Source organism: Triticum urartu, chromosome 1A, assembly GCF_056163025.1.
Source record: "Triticum urartu cultivar PI428250 chromosome 1A, HENAU_Tu73, whole genome shotgun sequence".
NCBI classification, from domain to species: domain Eukaryota; kingdom Viridiplantae; phylum Streptophyta; class Magnoliopsida; order Poales; family Poaceae; genus Triticum; species Triticum urartu.
Genome location: NC_141873.1, coordinates 131,799,326 through 131,818,963, shown reverse-complemented (window position 1 = coordinate 131,818,963; position 19,638 = coordinate 131,799,326).

The following is a 19,638-nucleotide window of genomic DNA, read 5'->3' as shown; positions in this document are numbered from 1 at the left end:
TCAATTATGATTTCAAACTTGCCAGTGAGAAGAGGCTTTTTGACATTAGCTCACTTGATGAATGGAGAACCCAGGCCTATGAGAATGGCAAACTGTTTAAAGAAAAAGTTAAAAGATGGCATGATAAAAGGATAGAAAAATGTGAGTTTAATGTAGGTGATTATGTATTATTATACAACTCTCGTTTAAGATTTTTTGCAGGAAAACTACTCTCTAAATGGGAAGGTCCTTACGTCATCGAGGAGGTCTATCGTTCCGGTGCCATAAAAATCTACAACTTCAAAGGCACAAATCTGAGGGTGGTGAATGGTCAAAGAATCAAACATTATATCTTAGGTATTCCCATAAATGTTGAAACTAATGTTATTGAAACCGTAACCCCGGAGGAATACATAAGGGACACTTTCCAGAATGTTTCAGACTCCGAAAAGGAATAGGTACGAGGTACGGTAAGTAAACCGACTCCAAAACAGTCCGGGAAGGAAATATTTTTCTCCGTTTTGGAATATTTAAGAAAATAGGAAAATAAGAAGCAGTCCGGGAAGGACACAAGGCGTCCACGAGGGTGGAGGGCGCGCCCTACCCCCCTGGGCGTGCCCCGTGCCTCGTGGGCACCTGTGCTCTCCGGATTCCGTTTTCTTGCACGATACTTCTTTTGGTCGGTAAAAATTCACTATATAATCTCCCAGAGGTTTTGACCACCGTACCACGCAAATATCCTCTGTTTTTGTTTAGAGTTGTTTCTGCTACGGATATAGAGCAAGATGTCTTCTCAAGAGTCAGTCGGGGAGAGTCGGGTGTCTCATCCAATACCGGGGCCAAGAGCAAACAACGATGCTGGCCACTATGGGCCATCAACTGAGGAATAGATGGAGGCCGACTTGAAAAGGATAGATGCCATGGAGGAGGATGAAGAAGTTACTTCTCATTTCCGAGATGGATTCACGATGGGGGAACTACAGAGCTCAGCTATTCCAAACTCGGTCATCCCTTACAATGTTAGATTTCTTTCTTATGAAAATATGAAAAGGAGTGTTACTTGTTCTCCCGCAGCTATGCAACATCCTTGGGTGAAAGGAGATTTAGCCGTCATGGGCAAGCTCCGTAAGGAAATAATGGACCTCAAGCAGCAAGTCAATAAGCTTGACCAAGAGAATCGTATCCTGAGGGGCATCATCGCCAAGAATATCACATCACCACCCCCGAAGAAAGAGATATAGACACATGGGTATGGGCACTCCCCTTGGCAACTACCAAGCTTGGGGGAGTGCCTCGGTATCGTATCACCATTACACTTTTATCTTTACCATTTTTCTTAGTTTGATCCTTTTTGTAATACCTTGATCTAGTAGAATAAAGTTTTAGTACAATCTAGTTTTGAGTTTTGCTTTATGATCCTTCTATGTAATCGAGTCCATGAGCTATATATAATAAAGATTTGTGTTGAGTCAAGGGCTTGATTATCTTGCTATGATCTTGAGGGAATAAAATAAAAGAGAAAGAATAAAAAGAAATAAAGAGATCATATGGATCTTATGGAGAGTAACGACTTCACATATAAAGAGTGTAATGAATAAAAATTGTTGAGAGTTGACAAGCATAGTTTTGGTCATCGTTGCAATTAATAGGAAGTAATAAAGAAAGAGAGGTTTTCACATATAAATATACTATATTGGACAACTTTTATGATTGTGAGCACTCATTAAAATATGACATGCTAAAGAGTTGACGTTGGACAAGGAAGACAACGTAACATGTTATGTTTTCTTACATCTGAGATAAATTATATTGTCATGGATCATCCAACATGTTGAGCTTGCCTTTCCCTCTCATGCTAGACAAATTCTATGCACCAAGTAGAGATACTACTTGTGCTTCCAAATATCCTTAAACCTAGTTTTGCCATGAGAGTCCACTATATCTACCTATGGATTGAGTATGATCCTTCAAGTAAGTTGTCATCGTTGCAAGCAATAAAAAATGCTCTCTAAATATGTATGATTTATTAGTGTGGATAAAATAGGCTTTATACGATCTTGTGATGTGGAAGAAATAAAAGCGACGGACTGCATAATAAAGGTCCATATCACAAGTGGCAATATAAAGTGATGTTCTTTCGCATTAAGATTTTGTGCATCCAACCATAAAAGCACATGACAACCTCTGCTTCCCTCTGCGAAGGGCCTATCTTTTATTCTTGTCTTATACTTCATGCAAGAGTCATGGTGATCTTCACCTTTCCTTTTTACATTTTATCCTTTGGCAAGCACAATGTGTTGGAAAGATCTTGATATATATAGCTAATTGGATGTGAGTTTTCATGAACTATTATTGTTGACATTACCCTTGAGGTAAAAGGTTGGGAGGCAAAACTATAAGTCCCTATCTTTCTCTGTGTTCGACTAAAACTTCATAACCATAAATATTGCGTGAGTGTTAGCAATTATGAAAGACTAAATGATGGTTGAGTATGTGGACTTGCTGAAAAGCTCTTATATTGACTCGTTCCTATGTTATGATAAATTGCAATTGCTTCAATGACTGAGACTATAGTTTGTTAGTTTTCAATGAAGTTTCTGATTCATACTTGAAATTGTGATTGAATTGTTACTTGCATAAGAAATCATATGACCATATATATATATTGTTGTTATAAGAATGATCATGATGCCCTCATGTCCGTATTTCATTTTATCGACACCTCTATCTCTAAACATGTGGACATATTTTTCGATCTTGGCTTCCGCTTGAGGACAAGCGAGGTCTAAGCTTGGGGGAGTTGATACGTCCATTTTGTATCGTGCTTTTATATCAATATTTATTGCATTATGGGCTGCTATTACACATTATGTCACAATACTTATGCCTATTCTCTCTTATTTTACAAGGTTTACAAGAAGAGGGAGAATGTCGGCAGCTGGAATTCTAGGCTGGAAAAGGAGCAAATATTAGAGACCTATTCTGCACAACTCCAAAAGTTCTGAAACTTCACGGGAGCAAGTTTCAGAATATATAAAAAATATTGGGCGAAAGGAGTACCAGAGGGGGGCCACCCACCATCCACGAGGGTGGGGCGCGCCCTACCCCCTGGGCATGCCCCCCTGCCTCGTGGGCCCCCTGGCAGCCCTCTGATGCCCATCTTCTGCTATATGAGGTCTTTCGTGGAGGAAATAGTCATAAGGTAGCTCACGGGATGAAACTCCGCCGCCAAGAGGCGGAACCAGTGTAGGGCTCCGTCGGAGCTGTTCCGCCGGGGAAACTTCCCTCCGGGAGGGGGAAATCATCACCATCGTCATCACCATGGATCCTCTCATCGGGAGGGGGTCAATATCCATCAACATCTTCACTAGCACCATCTCATCCCAAACCCTAGTTCATCTCTTGTATCCATTTTTTGTCCCAAAGCTCAAATTGGTACCTGTGGGTTGCTAATAGTGTTGATTACTCATTGTAGTTGACGCTAGTTGGTTTATTCGGTGGAAGATCATATGTTCAGATCCTTTATGCATATTAATACCCCTCTGATCATGAACATGAATATGATTTGTGAGTGATAACCCACAATTATAGGGGATCGCAACAGCTTTCGAGGGTAGAGTATTCAACCCGAATTTATTGATTCGACACAAGGGGATCCAAAGAATATTCTCAAGTATTAGCAGCCGAGTTGTCAATTCAACCACACCTGGAAACATAGTATCTGCAGCAAAGTGTTTAGTAGCAAAGTAATATGATAGTGGTGGTAGCGGCAACAAAAGTAAAGACAGCAAAAGTAATGTTTTTGGTATTTTGTAGTGATTGTAACAGTAGTAGTGGGAAATTAAATAAGCGAGAACCAGTATATGGAAAACTCGTAGGCACCGAATAAGTGATGGATAATTATGCTGGATGCGGTTCATCATGTAATAGTCATAACATAGGGTGACACAAAACTAGCTCCAATTCATCAATGTAATGTAGGCATGTATTCCGTATATAGTCATACGTGCTTCTGGAAAAGAACTTGCATGACATCTTTTGTCCTACCCTCCCGTGGCAGCGGGGTCCTATTGGAAACTAAGGGATATTAAGGCCTCCTTTTAATAGAGAACCAGAACAAAGCATTAGCACTTAGTGAATACATGAACTCCTCAAACTATGGTCATCACCGGGATTGGTCTCGATTATTGTCACTTCGGGGTTGCCGGATCATAACACATAGTAGGTGACTATCGACTTGCAAGATAGGATCAAGAACTCACATATATTCATGAAAACATAATAGGTTCAGATCTGAAATCATGGCACTCGGGCCCTAGTGACAAGCATTAAGCATAGCAAAGTCATAGCAACATCAATCTCAGAACATAGTGGATACTAGGGATCAAACCCTAACAAAACAAACTCGATTACATGATAAATCTCATCCAACCCATCACCGTCCAGCAAGCCTACGATGGAATTACTCACGCACGGCGGTGAGCATCATGAAATTGGTGAAGGAGGAAGGTTGATGATGACGACGGCGACGAATCCCCCTCTCCGGAGCCCCGAACGGACTCCAGATCAGCCCTCACGAGAGGTTTTAGGGCTTGGCGGCGGCTCCGTATCGTAAAATGCAATGATTTCTTCTCCCTGATTTTTTCTCTCTGAAAGCAAATATATAGAGTTGGAGTTGGCGTCGGAGGGCTTCCAGGGGGCCCACGAGGTAGGGGGCGCGCCCTAGGGGGGCGCCCCCCACCCTGGTGAGAAGGGTGTGGGCCCCCTGGTCTTCATCTTTGGCGAGGATTTTTTATTGTTTTTTCTAAGATGTTCCGTAGAGTTTCAGGTCATTTCGAGAATATTTGTTTTCTGCACATAAAACAACACCATGGCAATTCTCCTGAAAACAGCGTCAGTCCTGGTTAGTTCCATTCAAATCATACAAGTTAGAGTCCAAAACAAGGGCAAAAGTGTTTGGAAAAGTAGATACGATGGAGACGTATCAACTCCCCCAAGCTTAAACCCTTGGTTGTCCTCAAGCAATTCAGTTGACAAACTGAAGGAAAGAAAGAAAAACTTCTACGAACTCTGTTTGCTCTTGTTGTTGTAACTATGTCAAGCCAGCATTCAAGTTTTCAGCATAGATCATAACTAACCACACTTGCAATAATTCTCAGGTCTCATAATTACTCATATCAATAGCATAATAAACTAGCAAGTCATAATAATAAATCTCGGATGACAACACTTTCTCAAAATAATCATAATATGATATAACAAGATGGTATCTCGCTAGCCCTTTCTGGGACCGCAAAACATAAATGCAGAGCACCATTAAAGATCAAGGACCGACTAGACATTGTAATTCATGGTAAAAGAGATCCAATCATAGTCATACCCAATATAAATTAATAGTGATGAATGCAAATGACGGCTGTGCTCTCTAGCTAGTGCTTTTTAATAAGAGGGTGATGACTCAACATATAAGTAAATGGATAGGCCCTTCGCAGAGGGAAGCATGGATTTGTAGAGGTGCCAGAGCTCGGTTTTGCAATAGAGTTAAATTGTATTTTGAGCGGTATACTTTCATTGTCAACGTAACAACTAAGAGATGGTGATATCTTCCATGCTAAACACATTATAGGCGGTTCCCAAACAGAATGGTAAAGTTTATACTCCCCCTCCACCAACAAGCATCAATCCATGGCTTGCTCAAAACAACGAGTGCCTCCAACATACATCAGGTCCCAGGGGGAGTTTTGTTTGCAATTAATTTTGATTTAGTTTGCATAAAGCATGGGACTGGGCATCCCGGTGACCAGCCATTTTCTCGTGAGTGAGGAGCGGAGTCCACTCCTCTTGAGAATAACCCGCCTAACACGGAAGATAAGGACAACCTTTGTTGATACATGAGCTATTCGAGCATACAAAACAAAATGTTTATTTGAAGGTTTAGAGTTTGGCACATACAAATTTACTTGGAATGGCAGGTAGATACCGCATATAGGAAGGTATGGTGGACTCATCTGGAATAACTTTGGGGTTTAAGGGATTGGATGCACAAGCAGTATTCCCGCTTAGTACAAGTGAAGGCTAGAAATAGACTGGGACGCGACCAACTAAAGAGCGACAACAGCCATGTACATGCATTAAAATTAGTAAACATTGGATGCAAGCATGAGTAGGATATAATCCACCATGAACATAAATATCGTGAAGGCTATGTTGATTTTGTTTCAACTACATGCGTGAACATGTGCCAAGTCAAGTCACTTAAATCATTCTAAGGAGGATACCACCCCATCATACCACATCATAATCATCTCAATAGCATGTTGGCACACAAGGTAAATCATTATAACTCATAGCTAATCAAGCATGGCACAAGCAACTATGATCTCTAATTGTCATTGCAAACATGTTTATTCATAATAAGCTGAATCAAGAACGAGGGACTCATCATATTTACAAAAACAAAAGAGGTCGAGTTCATACCAGCTTTTCTCATCTCAGTCAGTCCATCATATATCATCATAATTGCCTTTCACTTGCACGAGCGAACGGTGTGAATAATAATAAGAGTGTACGTGCATTGGACAAAGCTGGAATCTGCGAGCATTCAATAAATAGGAGAAGACAAGGCAATATGGGCTCTGGGTCAAATCAACAATAATGCATATAAGAGCCACTTCAACAATTTAATTATGGTCTTCTCCTACTGACCCCCAAAGAAAAAGAAAAGAAATAAAACTATTTACACGGGAAAGCTCCCAACAAGCAAAAGAAGAACGGGAAATACTTTTGGGTTTTCTTTTTAATTATTACAACTATAGCAGAAAAATAAACTACTACTTAATTCTTTTGGTTTTTCTTAAGGTTTAACAAACACACAAGAAGAAAGCAGGAAAAAGAAAATAAACTACCATGGATATTACAGTGAAAAAGTATGAGCACCGACATCTAGCAATGAGTGTGTGTGAGCATAAATGTAATGTTGGTGAGAAATACGTACTCCCCAAAGCTTAGGCTTTTGGCCTAAGTTGGTCTATGGCCACGGCTCGCCTGGCGGATATCCATAATAATAGTTGTTGGGGTCGTACTGTGATGAGGAAGAATAGTTGGGATCATACTGATGTGCAGCGGTTATCGCCTGCTGAGCTGCAGCGTGGAGTCGAGCTGCCTCCGCTCTCCGCTCGTACTCTTCTGCCTCCTCTCTGGTAATAACATATCTTCCTTTTGCCTGTGAATCAAAGAAGGCAGGAGCAGGGAGAGTAATATAGAAAACACGTCGTTTATCAAAAATTAAACGATATAAGAGAGGTGATTCAGGCCTCTCGACAAACTGGTGCGAAGCCATAGAGTTATAATCTAAATATGCAGGAGGCAACTCCATATCACCCTCACGAATATCTATTTCAAGAAAATTAGCTAAAGCGGGTTGCATAAATTCCTCCAAAGAAATCTCCATTATGCCTATTATGATGCAACCTACGAGCTACAATGGCTCCCATATGATAAGATTGGTCTCCTAACACAGCACTCCTAAGAATGCTAAGATCAGGGACACACATGTGACATGCTTCATCCTTAGCATTTATGCATCTACCGATGAAGAGAGCAAAATAATTTATAGCAGGAAAGTGAATGCTCCCTATGGTAGCCTGCGTTATATCTCTAGATTCCCCCACAGTTATACTAGCAAGAAAGTTTCTAAATTCAGATTTAGGGGGATCCCTTACACTATCCATGATGGAAGTTTGCATGAAAGAGTAAAATCCTCTAGGTCCATGGTATAAGATTTATCATAGAGATCAAACATAACTAAAGGAGAATTACGCGAAGATGAATACTCAAACCTCCTCACAAATGAACTTGTGAGATCATGATACTGGGGGCATTTGTTAGCCTCAAAATCCTCAAGGCCGACATTGCACAAATATGCTTTGAATTCTACTTTAATTCCCGCATGGTCCATAAAATTTTTCGATGGCCATTCGCAAGGCCGTATTGGAGCGTCTCTTGGTGGATCCTCATCAGCATCGCGCATAGCAATCCTGGGTCCTTGCTTCTTAGAGGAACCACCTTGGAACATCTTCCTAAACATATTGTTTTTCTCTGAAAAATTCTGAAATTTTTTAGTAACTTCAAAATAAAAGTAAACCAAACCCAATAATATTGATAGCAACTACTCCTACAAGTGCCTAGAGCCTATATCAAGCATTAGAACTACTTAGAACCATATAAATTTGACATGCAAGCTCAAGAACATGGTCACCTATGCATCACAAATTTGCAAAGAATAAAGCACTAGAAGAAAAAATAATTGGACCAATGGAGGAGTCACATACCAAGGAACAATCTCCCCAAACAGTTTTGTGAGAGGTGCTTTGAGCAAGGAGATCGAAAATCGCAGCAAAAGTGGCTGGAACTCGTGCTTGAGTTGGTTTTTCGGGTTTGTGTGAGATAGAGCAAGAAGATGGGTGCTGGGATAAGTGGAGGAGGGCCACCGTGGGCCCACGAGGCAGGGGGCGCGCCCTATAGGGGGGCCCACCACCCTCGTGACCAGGTGGCAGCTCCTCCCGCGGTAATTTTTGCACAGTAAATCCTCAAATATTCCCAAAAAAAATCATATTAAATTGGCATGGCATTCTAATGACTTTTATTTTCGGGATATTTTTATATTGCACGGATAAGTCAGGAAACAGATAGAAAAATACTATTTTTACTTTATTTAATATAAATAACAGAAAGTAAAAGTGGGGTACAGAAGTTTGTGCTTCTAGTTTCATCCATCTCATGCTCATCAAAAAGAATCCACTAACAAGGTTGATCAAGTCTTGTTAACAAACTCATTCCGATAATCATGAAACCGGAGAAATTTCGAATAGCACTAAGTTACCTCAACGGGGATATGCACATCCCCAATAATAAGAATATCATATTTCTTCTTGACAGTAGGAAGAGGAAATTCAAAACCTCCAAATATAATTGATGGAATTTTTCCAATAGAGTTGATACTATGAACTTGAGGTTGTTTCCTCGGGAAGTGTACCATATGCTCATTACCATTAACATGAAAAGTGACATTGCCTTTGTTGCAATCAATAACAGCCCCTGCAGCATTAAGAAAAGGTCTTCCAAGAATAATAGACATACTATCATCCTCGGGAATATCAAGTATAACAAAGTCCGTTAAAATAGTAACGCTTGCAACCACAACAGGCACATCCTCATAGATACCGACAGGTATAGCAGTTGATTTATCGGCCCCAAAGATATTTCAGTAGGTGTCAGCTTATTCAAGTCAAGTCTAGATATAAAGAGAGAGGCATAACACTAACACTGGCTCCAAGATCATATAAAGCAGTTTTAATATAATTTCTTTTAATGGAGCAAGGTATAGTAGGTACTCCGGGATCTCCAAGTTTTTTTGGTATGCCTCCCTTAAAAGTATAACTAGCAAGCATGGTGGAAATCTCAGCTTCCGGTATCTTTCTTTTATTAGTAATGATATCCTTCATATATTTAACATAAGGATTTGTTTTGAGCACATCAGTTAATCTCATACGCAAAAAGATAGGCCTAATCATTTCAGCAAAGTGCTCAAAATCCTCATCATCCTTTTTCTTGGATGGTTTTGGAGGAAAATGCATGGGTTTTTGAACCCAAGGTTCCCTTTCTTTACCATGTTTCGTAGCAACAAAGTCTCTTTTATCATAACATTGATTCTTTGATTGTGGGTTATCAAGATCAACAGCAGGTTCAATTTCTACGTCATTATCATTAATATTTTTACTAGGTTCATGTTCATTACCAGATTGTGTTTCAGCATCAGACATAGAAATATATTTTGGATAATCAGGTGGTTCAGCAATAGGTTCACTAGAAGTTTGCATAGTTCTATCATTTTTCTTCTTCTTCTTTTTAGAAGAACTAGGAACATCAATATTATTTGTTTGAGAATCTTGCTCGATTCTCTTAGGGTGGCCTTCAGGATACAAAGGTCCCTAAGTCATTCTAGCAGTTCTAGTAGCCACTCTAACAGCATAATCATTTTTCTTACTATTCATTTCATTAAGCACTTCTTTTTGAGCCTTAAGTACTTGTTCTACTTGAGTGGTAACCATAGAAGCATGTTTGCTAACAAGTTTAAGTTCACCTTTAATATCAGCCATATAATCACCCAAGCGTCTAATCATATAAGCATTTTCTTTTAATTGTCTACCAAAATAAGCATTGAAGTCGTCTTGCTTAAACATAAAGTTATCAAACTCATCCAAGCACCGACTAGCAATTTTAGTAGGAGGGACTTCAGGTTTATCATATCTATAGAGAGAATTTACCTTTACTACCTATGTCGGGATATCGGGATCAGGAGGTTCTTCAGTAAATAAATAATTAATATCATATGTTTCTTCAACAGGCGGTGAATTAAGACCATGTATTTCTTCAATAGGAGGTAAATTCTTAACGTCTTCAGCTTTAATACCTTTTTCTTTCAAAGATTTCTTTGCCTCTTGCATATCTTCGGGGCTGAGAAATAGAACACCTCTTCTCTTCGGAGTTGGTTTAGCAATAGGCTCAGTAATTGGAGCAGGATATGGCTCAGAAGTTGGCTCAGGAGGTGCCCAATTATTTTCATTTGTCAACATATTATTCAATATAATTTCAGCTTCATCCTGTGTTCTTTCCCTAAAAAGAGAACCAGCACAACTATGCAGGTAATCTCTGGAAGCATCATTTAGTCCATTATAAAAGATATCAAGTATTTCGGGTTTCTTAAGAGGATGATCAGGCAAGGCATTAAGTAACTTGAGAAGCCTCCCTCAAGCTTGTGGGAGACTGTCTTCTTTAATTTGCACAAACTTGTATATTTCCCTCAAAGCAGCTTGTTTCTTATGAGCAGGGAAATATTTAGCAGAGAAGTAATAAATCATATCCTGGGGACTACGCAGACAACGAGGATCAAGAGAATTAAACCATATCTTAGCATCACCCTTTAATGAGAACGGAAATATTTTGAGTATATAAAAGTAACGCGATCTCTCATCATTAGTGAACAGGGCACCTATATCATTTAACTTACTAAGATGTGCCACAACAGTTTCAGATTCATAGCCATAAAACGGATCAGATTCAACCAAAGTAATTATATCAGGATCAACAGAGAATTCATAATCCTTATCAGGAACACATATAGGTGAAGTAGCAAAAGCAGGGTCGGGCCTCATTTTATCTCTAAGTGATTCTTTGTTCCATTTAACTAATAACCTCTTAAGCTCATATCTATCTTTGCAAGCAAAAATAGCGGCAGAAGATTCCATATCAAAAAGATAACCCTCAGGAATAATAGGCATATTTTCATCATCACTATCATCATCGTATTCAGATTCAATAATTTCTTTTTCTCTAGCCCTAGCAATTTGTTCATCAAGAAATTCACCAAGGGGCACAGTAGTTTCAGGCATAGAAGCAGTTTCATCATAAGTATCATTCATAGCAGAAGTGGCATCATTAATAACATGCGACATATCAGAACGAATAGCAGAAGCAGATGTAGGTGTCGCAAACTTACTCATAACGGAAGGTGAATCAAGTGCAGAGCTAGATGGCAGTTCCTTACCTCCCCTCGTAGTTGAGGGATAGATCTTGGTTTTTGGATCTCTCAAATTCTTCATAGTGTCCGGCAGATATAAATCCCAAGTGACTCAAAGAATAGAGCTATGCTCCCCGGCAACGGCGCCAGAAATTAGTCTTGATAACCCACAAGTATAGGGGATCGCAACAGCTTTCAAGGGTAGAGTATTCAACCCAAATTTATTGATTCAACACAAGGGGAGCCAAAGAATATTCTCAAGTATTAGCAGCCGAGTTGTCAATTCAACCACACCTGGAAACTTAGTATCTGCAGCAAAGTGTTTAGTAGCAAAGTTATATGATAGTGGCGGTAGCGGCAACAAAAGTAAAGACAGCAAAAGTAATGTTTTTGGTATTTTGTAGTGATTGTAATAGTAGCAGCGGGAAAGTAAATAAGCGATAACCAGTATATGGAAAACTTGTAGGCACCGGATCAGTGATGGATAATTATGCCGGATGCGGTTCATCATGTAACAGTCATAACATAGGGTGACACAGAACTAGCTCCAATTCATCAATGTAATGTCGGCATGTATTCCGTATATAGTCATACGTGCTTATGCAAAAGAACTTGCATGACATCTTTTGTCCTACCCTCCCGTGGCAGCGGGGTCCTATTGGAAACTAAGGGATATTAAGGCCTCCTTTTAATAGAGAACCGGAACAAAGCATTAACACTTAGTGAATACATGAACTCCTCAAACTATGGTCATCACCGGGAGTGGTACCGATTATTGTCACTTCGGGGTTTTCGGATCATAACACATAGTAGGTGACTATAGACTTGCAAGATAGGATCAAGAACTCACATATATTAATGAAAACATAATAGGTTCAGATCTGAAATCATGGCACTCAGGCCCTAGTGACAAGCATTAAGCATAGCAAAGTCATAGCAACATCAATCTAAAAACATAGTGGATACTAGGGATCAAACCCTAACAAAACAAACTCGATTACATGATAAATCTCATCCAACCCATCACCGTCCAGCAAGCCTACGATGGAATTACTCACGCACGACGGTGAGCATCATGAAATTGGTGATGGAGGATGGTTGATGATGACGACAGCGACGAATCCCCCTCTCCGGAGCCCCGAACGGACTCCAGATCAGCCCTCCCGAGAGGTTTTAGGGCTTGGCGGCGGCTCCGTATTGTAAAACGCGATGATTTCTTCTCCCTGATTTTTTCTCTCCGAAAGCAAATATATAGAGTTGGAGTTGGCATCGGAGGGTTTCCAGGGGGCCCACGAGGTAGGGGGCGCGCCCTAGGGGGGGCGCCCCCACCCTCGTGAGAAGGGTGTGGGCCCCCTAGTCTTCATCTTTGGTGAGGATTTTTTATTGTTTTTTATAAGATGTTCCGTAGAGTTTTAGGTCATTCCGAGAATATTTATTTTCTGCACATAAAACAACACCATGGCAATTCTCCTGAAAACAGCGTCAGTCCGGGTTAGTTCCATTCAAATCATACAAGTTAGAGTCCAAAAGAAGGGCAAAAGTGTTTGGAAAAGTAGATACGACGGAGACGTATCAGTGAGTAGTTACGTTTGTTCCTGAGGACATGGGATAAGTCTTGCTATAAGTAATCATGTGAATTTGGTATTCGTTCGATATTTTGATGAGATGTATGTTGTATTTCCTCTAGTGGTGTCATGTGAACGTCGACTACATGACACTTCACCATTGTTTTGGCCTAGAGGAGGGCATTGGGAAGTGATAAGTAGATGATGGGTTGCTAGAGTGACAGAAGCTTAAACCCTAGTTTATGCATTGCTTCGTAAGGGGTTGATTTGAATCCATATGTTTCATGCTATGGTTAGGTTTACCTTAATACTTTTGTTGTAGTTGCGGATGCTTGCAATAGGGGTTAATCATAAGTGGGATTCTTGTCCAAGGAAGGATAGTACCCAAGCACAGGTCCACCCACATATCAAATTATCAAAGTACCAAATGCGAATCATATGATCGTGATGAAAACACTACAAAAAAATACACTTCCGTGATGATACGTGTTTGTCATAGTAGGTCGCTTTTTTTGTCATGCATGTACATCCATGAAAAATTTATGACAGAATCAAGATAGTCATACCTGTGTTGTCGTAGAAGTGTTCCATGACATTACCAAAATTATCATCACGGAAGTGTCCACTTCCATGACGATAAATCGCGCGTCACAGAAGTGCTTTCGTCAAGGGTGACCGACACGTGGCATCCACCATAACGGAACGCCGTTAAGCTATCGGGTCGGGTTTTGGATCCGATAACCCGTTAGCAACCTCGACCAATGGGGATTTTCCACGTGTAAAATCATCATTTGCTAGAGGAAACACGTGTCGGCTCATCGTCGGGACAAAAGTCATCCACTCACTGGACAGAAGGCGCCTATGATACGTCGACACGTGGCACGGCCCAACAAGTTTAAATGGGCCGGCCCAACTAGAGGCCCACAAGATTTTGCGGACCATAATGGGCCGGCCCAGCTAAAGGCCCACGAAATTTTGCGGACCATAATGGGCTGGCCCAGCTAAAGGCCCACAAGATTTTTGGGCCATAATGGGCCGGCCCAGGTAAAGGCCCACAAGATTTTTTGTGCCATAATGGGCCGGCCCAGGTAAAGGCCCACAAGATTCTTGCGGGTCATAATGGGCCGGCCCAGCTAAAGGCCCACGAGATTTCGCCGACACTAATGGGCCGGCCCAGCTGTAGGCCCACAAGATTTTGCGGACCCTAGTAGGTCGGCCCATTTAACTGGCTGCCATGTTTTGGGCCAAATGCCGGCCCATATTTGATCCGGTCCATTAATGGCCTGCCACGCTCCGGGCCTAATAGTGGCCCATATGAGATCCGACCCGTTAAAAGCCTACAACGTTCTGGGCCAAATTACGGCCCAGATAAGGTCCGGCCCTTTAAGAGGCTTTGGGCTCAATTATGCCCCATACCAGATTCGGCCCGTCAACTGGACACTATGCTTTTGGGCCCACTTGCTAAAGGCCCACTTAGTAATTCGGCCTGATATTAGTTTTGGCCTGTGAAGGGTCCATTTAACATTTCGGCCCTATATTAATTTCGGCCTGTTAAAAGCCCATCATATAGTTGGGCCTAACTACGACCCGGTTTGCATCCGGCCTGCTCGCAGCCGATATCTGATTGGGCCAAACAAGGACCCAGACAATTTTGGCCTGTTAAAAGCCCATGATTTGATTCGCACAATCATGGGCCGGGGTTCATTTCGGGCTGCTGCCGGCCCGTGAGCTGATCGGCACGTTTCAGGCCCAACCTACATCGGGATTGCATGACGGTCCGATTATGTACCGTAATTTTACAGTTTGGCCGGTTTACTGCGAAGACAGGATATATATACAGTAAAATAACTGCAGCATCATGAATAAGAAAAAACCAATACTATACAATAAAGAAATTACGGCATATTACATCCACTGGGCATCAAAGTTCGCCACTATGATAACAAAGCACAAGCAGACAACAGATTACATATACTGGGCATCAAAGATCACCACCAGTGCAAATAAACACGCCGACAAAATAATATACAAAACCAACAGCACTTCAATAGAGTTCAAGAAAGGTTAGCCCTGCTGGGGAGCTGCAGCGCAAGCAGCTGAGCAAGATGATGAGACTGCGCTTGTTCAACACTTATATCTTCCTCACTCTGAAAGATAAACAAGCAGACAAATGACAGGTTTTGCACATAAAAGTATCAGTGCTGACAATTCATCACATTTCTTACTGACGAATAAAGTGACACGGTTTAAATTTGCATTAACACAATATGGTATTGTTCAGGTCAAGACATGGCAGGAAATGACATTGTGAAGGAGTTGGTAGCTTCACCACACCACTGGATTACAGATCAAGAACTCATAAGTATCAATGGTTAGTGTGCTCTCAATTTATACCATTTCAGATTGGCAAATAATGAGACGGTTTAAATAATAGTAGAATGATATGACATTTTTCATAGTTAAGACATTGCAGAATATGACATTGTGTTGTAGTGGGTAGGTTCACCACACCACTGGATTACAGATGAAGAACAGAAGAATACATGCAGTGCAAAAGAAGATCACTTGCTCTGTATAGTTTAATTTACATGGTATGAAGAAGGAACTTGGTTGTACAACTGAAAACTTAAATTGAGAAAGGACAAACTTTTGTTTATGAACTACATATAATAAACTTTAAACAAGCAATTTGATGCAAACACCAAAAATAAACAGCTGTTGCAGTCATGCCTAACCAAATATATACAACAAAGTTTGAAGGCTTGAGATGGACAAACTTACATTATTGGTGAAGACAGGCTCTATAAAGGCCTTGTCCATGCTGATGGGGGGGCAATTCAAGAAGTTTACCACAGAATCTTCTTCAAAAGCATTGCCTTTATTCTACATTTTGTTAAGAATAAATATAGATGTGATAATATAAGAAAAAATGGAGAATATTTAAGATAAGATGAAGAGTGATGCTACATAACCAAGTAGCTATAAATGTAAGTGCAGCGATACAGGCAAAAGGTACAGCCAAGAGCAATGCACAGCTAAACTTCTTCAGTACCAACCTTATGGTAAGAGTAAATATAGATCTGATGTGTAGAAAATGGAGGGCAAAGGAAAATAAGCTGTAGAGTGATGGTACATGAACAACTACCTGTCATTATAAGTACACTGATAAAGGACAACATGTACTTACAAGAACAATGCAGAGCTAAAAAACATTGGCATTGGATATATTCTACACTAATGTAACCATTCATACAGATCAGATAATTTGGAGCAAACAATTGATAAGCAAGCTATCATGCATACTGCTGTCACATAATGAACCAGGTATGTATGCAAGTACAGTGATACAGGACAACAGGTACTAACAAGAGCAAAGCAGCGGGCAGCATATTTGAGATATCCTGTCGTTCTTGTCAAACCGGAATTCTTCTTCAAGCAGATTTCCTGCAAAAAAGATCCGTAAGGCACATGCGGAAAAGTAGAAGTTCAAATTTTCATGTGATTTCATAGACAGTACCTCATCCTGGGAATGAGACTAGTGCATAACAAGGTTTTTCCATTCAATGTCTTCTAAATTTAGCATAGGAGACTTCACCAGAAATTTGTTTATAGACTTGCCATCAAAGTGTGATTTCCTCAGGTAACACCGATACTGCTGCAATGCTTCCTTGAAAAGCACAAGCAAGCTTTGCTCGTCATGACTATCCAGATTGACCCTCTCCTAGTTACAACAATGTAATGTAAATCATTGATGTGTTCAATCAGCAGAAAACAAGAAAATAATAGCCATGAATAATAGCACTTACACGTAAGTTGGACAGGAAGATGTGAAAATGGTGTTTGTCTTCACAATAATCTTCCCATGATGGGAATATATGCACGTAGTCCCTAACAACATTGAAAGCATTGTCTTTTAAACTGGGAATAAATGGAATGGGGTTCCAATCTGCAGGAATTGGCCGTCTCTACAGTTGGGATAGGTCTTCGGCTGGTGGACTTGCTGTACATTTTGCTGGAGTGTGATTTTTCTGTGGTACAACTGGTGCTATGGCAAATGAAATCGGTATACCTTTTGCTGGAGTGTAGGTCCTGTGTGGGGGGGCTAGTGGTGTGGCCAGTGAAGTATGGGTACAGTCTGCTAGAGTCGGTCCTACGTTTTGTGTCACTGGTTGTACAGCCAATATAAGTGGGGTGCTGTCTGATTTCTCCGGCACCACCACGTTTTTCAAGGACTTTGCTGGTGCTCCTTCAAGTTTGGAATCACCCTCTTCCTTCTTGATGTCTGATGCACAAGAACAACATTTGAGTGGAAAAACATGGTATGATGCCAGATGGAATATGTATTGATAATGGATGGGCATGGCATCTCGACATATATGATGAGTAAACTAAGCAGATGGCGGTGCAACAAAGTAGAAGAAATGCAAGACAACATATGCAAGGTACCCGCAATCAATAAAACATTGCCAAATTAGAACAGGCACCTTGATGGGTGAACAGGACAGGCCATCTGCCTTTGACTCCTCAAGGTTAGAATAGTCATTAGGATGATATTCTGAACAAGAATCAACAGGTGGGGAGCGTATGAGTTTCATTGCATCCAGAATGGCACTCAATGCCTTGGTGCCAATTTTCTAAGTCATTGCAGTGTTTAGCTTCAAGAGTGGACTGGTGCTAGTGCGACACAAAGCAGCTACACAGATCATAGTGTAGATATAACGGGAAAACCTTAAGCATCAGAGTAAAATCAGCAAAGTGAAACTTGCTGGAATATATGTGCTAGTATTGCCGGTACGGCTAGAAAGGCTTCGGATACCAGCTCTCTTCAAGTGAAGGTGCGGTACTATTAATATCAATGTAACTCTCAAAGGCGACACAGCTCCCCGCATTTTCTTGCTATTCTTATAGGATTCAAGTGGGCAGGCCACTACAAATCCTGTTCCTATGTTTACAAGATCCTACGAATCAAAGAGGCTCAAAGTGTCCATCACAACCGACCGTATAGACCTCTACACTGCAAATGTCCCTGCTCATCTTCAGTACAAGGAACATACTGTACTACTATCATACTCCCTCCGTTCCAAAATATAAGTCTTGGCAGAGATTTCCACTATGGATCACATACAGATGTATCCAGGTACATTTTAGAGTGTAGATTCACTCATTTTGCTCCATATTAGTCCATGGTGGAATCTATACAAAGACTTGTATTTAGGAATGGAGAGAGTACATATTAAAGAAGAACGGAAGAGGAACATGGTAAAGAAGAGCAAGCAGATTTTGGATAATAAAATGTTGGTTGCGCAGTGCCCACACATGATGAACCAGAGCACATTAAGAATGCAACTCCTAGCTGTCTCTCGACCATTTCAGGCGTTTGGATGAAGATCCTACGTCTCCTAACCCTTCTTCTTCCTCATCTCTGATTCTTCCCATACAGAACACCGCACGGGCCGCCGGCCGGACAACCGCCCCCCACCGCCTGTGTTCCTCCGCCACCCCCACCCCAACCCCCACCCGCGTCGAGTTTTCTTCATTCGGCGAGGCCCCACAACCACTCGAGCCCCTTCGATCGCACCGGCAAACTCCAGCAAGCTCTGAAAAATTGACTGACCCAATTTTGAAATTTAGTCTACTGTGATTTAACTAGTGTGGAATATAAAAGGGGAAAACCATAAGCATTGCGAGTATGGTGTTGAGCGTGCCATGGCGGATCTGAAGGTGCAAACCGGACAAAGGCAACTTCGCAACCAAGACAAGAAATTAGAGTAAAGCAGTGGCGATCTATTTTCTTGCTGCGATAAATAAGTTGAGCAGATACGAAAGAGTACCGCCTCTAGTGCGGCGCCGTGTAGGCATCTACTGAGAATTTGACGGTGCTGCAGTAGCGATGGCTGTCGGTGGCGTGGAAGAAGATCTAGGAGGGTAGACGGTGGTGGCGGGGCGCGGTGGACGAGACGGTCGTAGGAGCGGCGCCGGCAAGGTGGACGACGGCGGGGATGAAGCGAGAGGACGGGATGCAAGGATCCCGGTCCGAAGCCGTGGATGAGAGAGGTCGATCTCTTGTAATGGACGGTGGCGTCGGGGTATCAGCTCCGGCATGGTGGAGGAGGACGGCGGTGGATGGGGTGGCGGACGGCGGCGGACGGAGGAGGGTGGGGTGGAGAGGGTGTTTTGGCGCCCACAGAGTACGAATGGGGAAAAGGGGGTAGAGAGGAAGGGGGAACCATGTATTCAGGGCGCGCTTGTCTCAAATGCGAGGAAATTTACAAACTTAGCCCCCGTTTCAAATTTCTACTACATCACAGCAACACTAGTCGGTCGGGGATAGGACGGTAATCTCGCATACACCGAATATTTGCCGACGAGAGTTTGTTTTTGGCGCCCACCGTGTATGAATATGAATCGGGGAGGGAGTCGATTTCGGCCGAGGACACACTGTGTTTTGGCGCCCACCGTGTATGAATCCGGGTGAGAGGCGGTTACGTCACGTTTGGGTGAAATTACAAACCTACC